This window comes from Tympanuchus pallidicinctus, unplaced genomic scaffold (assembly GCF_026119805.1).
Source record: "Tympanuchus pallidicinctus isolate F22 unplaced genomic scaffold, pur_lepc_1.0 scaffold18, whole genome shotgun sequence".
NCBI classification, from domain to species: domain Eukaryota; kingdom Metazoa; phylum Chordata; class Aves; order Galliformes; family Phasianidae; genus Tympanuchus; species Tympanuchus pallidicinctus.
In genome coordinates this window covers 3,470,873-3,480,168 of record NW_026294699.1, presented here as the reverse complement: position 1 = coordinate 3,480,168, position 9,296 = coordinate 3,470,873, and positions in this window count along the sequence as shown.

Here is a 9,296-nt window from a genome sequence, read left to right as displayed (position 1 = left end):
TAAGATCAAAGAAAATCCACATTCACAGGTTGCTCATCAACACAGGTATACAGATATTTGAAAGTTAGCAAAAATATGAGTGCGAATTAAAAAGACTACTTTATTTTGGAATTGTAGTTGAAATACAATCTAAGATTGTGAATACACTACACAAATCCCTGGTGCACGTTTGCCAAATTCCAGTGTGTAGAACTACCAAAAATTGAATAATACCAAAGACACTTTATTTTCTCCACTGCATTTTCTTCAGCTCCCATGGGGTGGCTTCCTTGATTTTCCAAGTAAAAGATACGTGACACCACAGCTCATCGAGAGCCTTCCCGTATCAGCTTATCTTTAGAGAGGAGCAATGCAAACAAAACCTTCTCTGAAGATCATTCCATAGATGCTTCCACCCCTTGCCATCCCTTTGCGTTTTGAGCCACCCCCAGTTTCTCTTTCCACGCTACAACCATAAACTCAAACCAAACTCAACCATAAACCAAACTCAAAGTGATCTTCTATCCAACTTCACCTGACATCAGCTCTCTAGATTCATATAACTGTTGGTATTTTAATTTCCAGCCAGTTAGTAGCTGATTGCTTCCCTTTATTTTATTTAGTCTGACATTTAAACCCACGACTAAAGTGCAGACAAACTGACAGTGAAAAGAAAGCTGCTAAGAGAACAGTGTATAGCTTAGTATCTCTACTACCAAGAAAAAAAAAAAAAACACTGAAGCTTATAATACAATGAAAAATTAAAACATCGTCTGTCAACATACCACAGGGAAATGCTTTTCTAAGAATAGCTACAGCTTGCTGCTATCGGCCAAACAGAAATCATGATCCAGTACAGTTTGCACCTTGATTAATAATAACGCACCCAATGGCAGAGAACACATGGGCTGCTCTGAAAATAATGCTTCCTATGTTATGTTGGTACATAGCAGCAGAAACTACACTGCAATGCTGACAAAGCTGAAGGCTCCAAATTCACTGTTAGGCTAGAGAAGATGACCACCTTCCTCGTGCACCATGAGAGCCCCAGGCCCAAGTCTGAATCCCGTAGAGCACAGTGACAGTCTTGGTTGGACTGTCCTACCACAGCCACTGCATGGCTTGGATTTGTTTATCAACACAGCAATGGATACTCAGAAAGTGTAAAACACAGCAAAAAATCTTCCTACATTAGCCATCTTGGGTAAAGTTTTGACCCAATTCTGAATGCAGGGTGCATTCGTTGTAAGTAAGAAAATATCCTTCGAACCACATGACAGAGAGGTAAAAAAACTCCTACATATCACAGCAGTTCTATACATCAGGTTAAGAACTTGGGAAAAAAAAAAAAAAAAAAAAAAAAACAATCAAGTATCAAGTGAGATCAGTTTTATAATATCAGGAGATTTCTGTAGTACTTTCCCCTTCTCTCCTGTGCAGAAGCCTTTCCAAACAGCCTATGATGATTTTTAAGGAGTAGTTCTGGTTTGGGTCTCTTTCAGCTTTATGGTCTGTCCCTGATAGTGACAAATCTTAACGGCTTATTAAGCTTTCATTTGTTTTTTTTTTTTTCCCTTTTTGTTTCTGCTTTGTTTTCCACAGTGCTCCTAGATGCATTTAGTTTTAAAAAAAAAAAAAAACTAAAATTTTAATCTTTTCCTTTTTTTTTTCCCACATGCCATTATCTTCAGCTAATAGAGATCTTTCCCCAAAGAAGCAATACAGATAAGGTAACTTCAGGTAGCTAGCACATTTCTATTCCAATCACAGGCAGCAATTCTTGCAGCAATTTTATTTCTCAACAAAAATCATTACTGCCCCTATTGAATTACCCTGAAGAGTTATTTGACACACAGTATCTTTTCTCAACATTTCATGATTAAAAACATTCTTACCAAATATCAATATATAGGCACGAATTTTAAGAGATGGAGACAGAGGATAAAGCAAAACCTTAGTAAAAAGCAAACCTTTACATCAGCTAGAAATTCTACAGTAGCTTGGAGTATGAAAACAAATACACATGAAGAGTACATCACTTGGAGAAAGTGCATATATATGTAGATAGATAAATACATCTATGGTACAAAAAACCAAAACAAAACATTACAGAAGCCAAGCCCAAGTATACAACTCCAGAGTCTGGCAGTTAATAGCTGAAAGATCCCCAAAAGCTTCCCAACAGCCACATTTCTTAACTCCACAGTCATAACTGATTGCATGACGAGACTTAACAGCCAAAGACTTTAAAAGGCAAACTTGGCTTCCACATACATTGGATTGTTTAAACTATTAAGCAGGTATACCTATCAAGAAATGCCATCCTGGATACATCTGATTCACCACTGAGTTTCCACTGTTCTGCACCACTAACTCCAGTCATTCCATTGAAGTCTCTATTTCATAACAGAGAAGTGAATTTAGTGTGTAAGTTTCAGCTGTATTAGATTCCCATGCAGGTTCTGCCATCAAGAGCAGAAAAAGCAGTCAATAATTACAAGGGGAAAAAAGAAAAGAAAAGAATAAAGAAATAAGTCTGGAAATCAGCCTTCCAAGCTCTGGAACTGGGGATATTCAGCACTTGTTCTCAGCACCGTTTGAATTCTTATCTGTCAACTCTCCTTTTATTAACAGATTGTTCTGTAAGTAATGATCATGCAACACACGTGAAAAATCTTTGTATTCCCTCTCATCCACCACAACAAACAATTTCCCAAGCAATGACAGAGACAGTGTGATTTCAAGAGAAATGCACTTAACACTTCACTCGTTATTTTTGATGCCATCACTGTGCGGCATCAGAAATACCATGGAAAACACGAAGCTCCTTTGTCTTTCCATCACACCCCTTCTCATCAAAGCATGGTGCTCAAATCTACCTGTAAATCAATAATTAGAAAAAAAAAAAAAAAAAAAAATCACAATTAAAGGTTTGTAAATTACTAAGGCCCAAGCAAGGCAACTGAAATTCTGTTTTATAGACACTTTCAAATCTGCAACAGCAACCGAAAGATTAAATCATGAAGTAAAAAAAAAAAAAAAAAAAAAAAAAAAACAGACCTTCCAGGTTCAGTATGGCCAAGAAATTCTATAAAGCCACCCTCCTTTCCCTTCTCTCCGTCTTTTTAAAGGCAAAAGAGAGATTTTCAATTCAAAATGACAGATGTCTAGAGAGACTTGTCCTGCACTGGTAACTGGATCAAAAACACACCACAAACTACTACTTCAAAAGGTTTGCTTTCCACAGATATGAACACAATTTCAATGCTAAGACAATAAGCACAGGAGTTTTAAAAAACAAAAAAACAAAAAAAAAAAAAAAAAAAAAAAAAGCCTTTGTGTCTCACAGTATTGTTTTAGAGCTTGTTGGAATTTAACTTGTAAGAAAAAGACTGTCAATTTTCAGTTGCTATTAGAGCTTACCAAAGCAGTTCTAGTAAGAGGAAGTATCAGATCAGGAGAACTTACTGAAATAAGCTATTCTTCCAAACTTCATATAAGGGTGGGAAAAAAAAGGATTTGATCAAGTCATCATTCAGATAAGTGAAAAAGCGTTTTCTTCATGTTTCAGTCCTTAAAGATATTTCTACGTTAACATGAGCAAACATCAGTTTCAGAAGGCAGACCTTTCAAGCTGAAAGACAGTGGTCATTTGCAGGAAGTCCAACTACCTCTTTCTTTCAAGATGCTTTTGATTCTTTTTTTTTTCCATGCTATTTCTGATGCCACGATGTTTAAATGCATTTTTCAAATTACACAAATCACGTCCACAAATAACAAAAAAAAAAAAAACAGGCCTCCCAGCAACAACGTTGTGCATTCCCTTACTCTGACACAAATCCACATCCCAGCAACCTCAAGTCTGAAGGCATACCACACAGTCACGGAGGAAAAAATAAAGCAAAGCGTACAAGTGAGGCCATGTCAGTAACTAACACCATCCAGCCTTTCCACTTGGAAAAGCCTGTGGCATTACATCAGCATTTATTTATAGAGACAAAATGAGAAAAGGAACACTGAATTCCATTAGTTTTTAAGTCATAATTCTAACTATCTGTCAAGTCCAGAGAAACCAAAGGCACCTAAATGCAGTACATAATGCACTCCTTACAGACTGGGACTTGACTGCAATTCATGATGAGGTCTTATGGATGACACGCGAAGCAGCATATCATGCCCTTTGAAAATCAAGCTTGGAACTTCTCAGCATAAGCTTCTATTATGGTACACCTATTTCCTGCCAACTAGTAGTGTTATAAATGAAGAGACTAAGTGCAATACAGAGACAGATTGCATTATTTGTATCAATTAAGTCAATATGAAGTACTTCTTGTTTCAGTCCTGCACCATTTTCAAACAAGCAGCGGCATTACTGTCGAGAACTCTACGGTCTTGCATGCCAGTGAGCTTGTCTGAGCTCCTGCTTTCTGGTTCCATATATATCATCAGTAGGGGATATAATTACAAACTGGAATGTGGGGGGCAGGTTTGCACCTGTACCACAACCTACCAATTATTCAGATACTTCCCTCCTCAGCACAGCAGCAAGATACAACCTGAAGCCACGTCTGTACTCTCTTATGATGCTGGCAGTAGCACACCAGATAAACTGACAGAGCTGTCAGTGAACTTACATTTCGTGACTCAAATGAGTGTTACTCTGTTTGCTAATACAGGTCTTGGCTATAATGCTAAACAGCATTTAAGCAAATTCAACAACAAAATCACTCTTCTACATCCCACGTTCACCCCCCAGAAAGGTACTTTAAATCTATAAACTGTCTCAGACTTGCAACACGTTCCACATAAATAATAGTCTCATCACCTGTAATCCAGGGCACATTGAGCCAGAAAATAGAAGGGAAAATTAGCAAGGGCAAAGGTGATTTTTATGGGAACAGAATTCTAACTGAAGCAAAAGTAACCTGAGCCAGCTAACTGGGGCTGGAGTCCCTTCCCCAGCAGAGCCAGACACCTGGCCTGGACCCACCAGAGTCTGCCAAACACCAATCTCCTCCTCTTCTGTCAGGAAGGCTGAGATAATTGCTCATTCTCTACAGCTGCATTAATGGCATTCAGGTGCAGATTTGTGATGGCCAAAGAGATTAATTCCCCTCTCACAATTCCAGGATGATCACAATAATTTTCATATATGTGACATCTCCCTGTACTCTATTCAAAACAAAAAAAGCAAAAAAATAATAGTGGATTTGCTCTCATGCAATGTGAGATAATAATAGCTCACGTGTTCAAGTTCTACAAAGTATCAGGCCACCATCAAATCATTTAGCTATATACACCTGCCTAGGAATTTACAGGAAATGGAAATAATTTTGTTTCAGCATTACAGTATCCTTGATTGCACAATAAAAGAAAAACTCTCTCATAGTATTAGAGTTAATGATCCTTTCGGTGCTTCTTACAGGTAATTCCTTGTAGTTCCGTATTTTCATGAACATCTGTATTTGAGATTATCTCCATTTGGCACTCAAAGATGGAATTGCATCAGCCATTTACAGGCTGTTATCGAGGCCAACTGGGTTACAACAGGCAGCTATGCTGCCAACACATCAGTCCTACCCGAAGTTTTAGACTTCCCTCTGCACTTACAGGGATCATGAAATAGCATTAAAACACTCTGCACGAGATTCAGAACACACCTTCCTCCCCAATCTTCCAGTTGAAAGTTAAAAGCGAACATCAACTCACAGACATAACTATCCATTCTTCTGCCTTTAATGTGAAAAATAAATTTTGGCAGTCTTTCCCCATGTTTGAAATCTTCGCAACTCCCCAAGCGATGAAAAGAGTCAATGCAAGTAAGATGCTTTTTTTTTTTTTCCTCCTTGGAACACAACTACTTCCAGCAATTTATTTGACTGACTGTGCCTTCCATTACCATGCAAATTGTTTCAGGCTGAAGGAAAAAAAGTATTAATCTCCCCTCAGTAAGTCATAAAATAAAGAAATCAATTTCAAGGTCAATTTAGTCTAAATAACACCTGCTGCCCTTTTTGTAACATGCAGACTCCTCTGAAACACTAAGTTACTGTCTATAAAGGCATCAATATGTGATGTTTCACATAAATCAATGTAACACATACACAGGATAGACTATTTTAACCGTACATCTGAGGCTTAAGAGAGATTCAGAACAGATCACTTGTCATCACAGAACTTGAACACGAGCACGAAGCTCCTCTGTGAATAAGAGCCTGAATTTGCAAGAAGCTCTTTAAGATTGCTGACACTTAGTGATTGACATGCAAGAAGGGTTCAGATCCACAAAGGATGGGCCTCAACATGCTTACTTTTTTGAAGAATAAAAAAAAAGAAGAATCAACAAAAATGGTTTCTACTGGAAAACTTAAGATTACTTCCAAAACTAACAACTCCAGAAAGGAACACATTTGACAGTTTCTCTCCTTCTTGCAAAAAGGGAAACCTATTAATTGAAGAAAAAGAGTTGGTCTTCTTCAGAAAGAGCTCAATTTCTCTTCTAACTACTCTTAATAGGTTGCCATGGTAGCATAAGACTGCATTTGATGACTCCACAGATTCTGCATGTTCACAAAACCTATCCAGAAAGATTTCCCTTGAACTCTTCAACACTGCGCATATTAACAGAAAAGTTAAAATGAAAAAAAAGAAATTTATGAACTAGTTAATATATTTCTCCCAGATTGGTAATTCTTTCACACAATCTTAAGACAACGAATTCTCCTACTCCACTAACAATTCAAAGCAGAGTTGATACTTGTTTAAATAAAATCACCTGGATGGAATAATTCCAAGGTGCCAGGGAATCAACAACAGCTACCAGGAACAGAAAAAGATGATGTCATCTTAGGAGCTGCCAACATATTGACAGAAACCATTTACTGCACAGGAAAAAACCAGATGAGGTTTAACAAAAGCAAGTGTAGAGTCTTGCATCTGGGGAGGAATAACTGCATGCACCGGTACAGGTTGGGGGATGACCTGCTGGAGGGGAGCCCTGAGGAAAGGGACCTGGGTGTCCTGGTGGACGACAGGTTGGCCATGAGCCAGCAGTGTGCCCTTGTGGCCAAAAAGGCCAATGGCATCCTGGGGTGCATTAAAAAGAGTGTGTCCAGCAGGTCGAAGGAGGTGATCCTCCCCCTCTACTCTGCCCTGGTGAGGCCTCATCTGGAGCTCTGCGTCCAGTTCTGGGCTCCCCAGTACAAAAAAGACAGGGATCTCTTGGAAAGAGTCCAGCGGAGGGCCACAAAGATGGTGAGGGGCCTGGAGCATCTCTGCTATGAGGAAAGGCTGAGTGAACTGGGTCTGTTCAGCCTTGAGAAAAGAAGACTGAGAGGGGACCTGATCCAGGTCTATAAATATCTAAGGTGTGGGGGGCAGAATGGTGAGGCCAGACTGTTTTCAGTGGTGAGTGGAGACAGGACAAGGGGAAACGGCCGGAAACTGCAGCATAGGAAGTTCCACACCAATGTGTGCAAGAACTTCTTTACAGTGAGGTGATGGAGCACTGGAACAGGCTGCCCAGGGAGGTGGTGGAGTCTCCTTCTCTGGAGATGTTCAAGACCTGCCTGGATGCCTACCTGTGCGACCTGCTGTAGGGAACCTGCTTTGGCAGGGGGGTTGGACTCGATGATCTCTGGAGGTCCCTTCCAACCCCTACAATTCTCTGATTCTGTCAAAGGCATTACCATGTATATCCAATAAAATTATCAGTATTTATTTTGAGATGGACTGGTCCTAACAGCAAGAGAATCCAGCAGAAAAATAAACACAAGGGAGGGAAGACCATTCAAGAGAATCCAGCAGATTAGCCATGGACAGAGACAAAGGGATGCAATAGAAACCAATATAGGACAAAATAGAAATAGTGTATTCCTGGAGCCCAAAGGAACCCAACACAACGCGAGCATCACAGACGCACATTGGAATGCTTTTCTCAACAGGAAATCCCCTTTTCAAGAAGTTCCAAAACACTGAACAATGGAGAACTGGAAGGAATATGGAGAGACTTTTTGAAGATGAAGAACAGAAGCAACACAAGAAGAAACCTGGAACACCAGTAACTAGGCTTATTCTACAGGATTTTTATTCATTTCCAACACATTAAATGTAGATTCACAAACCGGTCTGAAAAGAAGCTTTTAGCTCATCTAGCTACAGCCACTCAACAAAGCCATGGAGCGTGACATCACCAGGCAATGGACTGTGACCTCACAGGCCTCCGCTGCTCATAGTGGGCCGCAGCAGAGCCTGGCCCAGTCGAGCTCGTTCCTGGTGTCTGGCTGAGCGTGTTGGCGAGGTCTGGAGACCCAGCGAGACTTTCTTGGCTTGTGCTGTGGGGCTCTGGGAGCTGTTCTCAGTGCCCATCCCCACAACATCACCCGTATTCCCCCGGCCCTGCCTGCATCAGGCAGCCGGGTCCCGAGAAGCGCTCGAGGCAGCGGAGGTGAGAGGTGGGGTGGACGCACACGTGGGGGGGCCGTGGGGCTCAGGAGCTGCTAGGGCCGCATCCACGGCCCGACCCGGGGCCAGCAGGGAATGGGATGGGGAGGGCTTCCTGCCGAGGGTCCGGGGCACAACCGCCGCCTGCCCCGGGACGCACACCGACCGCGGCCTCTTCTTCTTGCAGCGTTCAGGAACCACTGCAGGAGCGCCGCAAGGGGAGCGGATTGCCACCTGCAGCTCCCCGGCCCAGAACGCGGCCATGGAGGAGGAGTTCTGCGCCATCTGCCGCGACGCTACACCTGACGCCTGCGTGGTGCCCTGCGAGCACCGCTTCTGCCTCCGCTGCATCCTGCAGTGGACCTTGAGGAAGTTCACCTGCCCGCTCTGCAGGAGCCTCATGTGCACCATCCGCTTTGCGGTGCGGGCAGACGGCTCTCTGCCCTGCGTCATCACGCTGCCATCCGAGTACGAGGCGGAGAGCCACGACACGGCCGCCCTGTGGGACGTCGCCACCCCGCGCCCCGCTCCGTCGGGCAGCCCCGCGGGGCACGCGCGGCAGGAGCTCCCCGACGCGTCCCACGCGGCTCCCGGCGATGCGGCCGCCCGGCCCGCCGGCACGCCCGGCTCCGGGGACGCGGAGGAGCCCCGGCAGGAGGCGGCGGCGGGACCTTCCGCCCAGGACAGCGGCGGCGACCCCGGCCCCGGCACCGCCGAGCGGGGCAGGGACCGCTCAGCCCGGGGGTCCCGCCGCCCCAGCAAGAGGAGGGCCCGCAGCGCCCGCAGCACTTCGCAGCCCAGCAAGAGGCCGCCCCCCCGGCCCCATTAGCGGGGCCGCATCCATCTCAGTTAATAAAAAACGAGGAAAACACGCA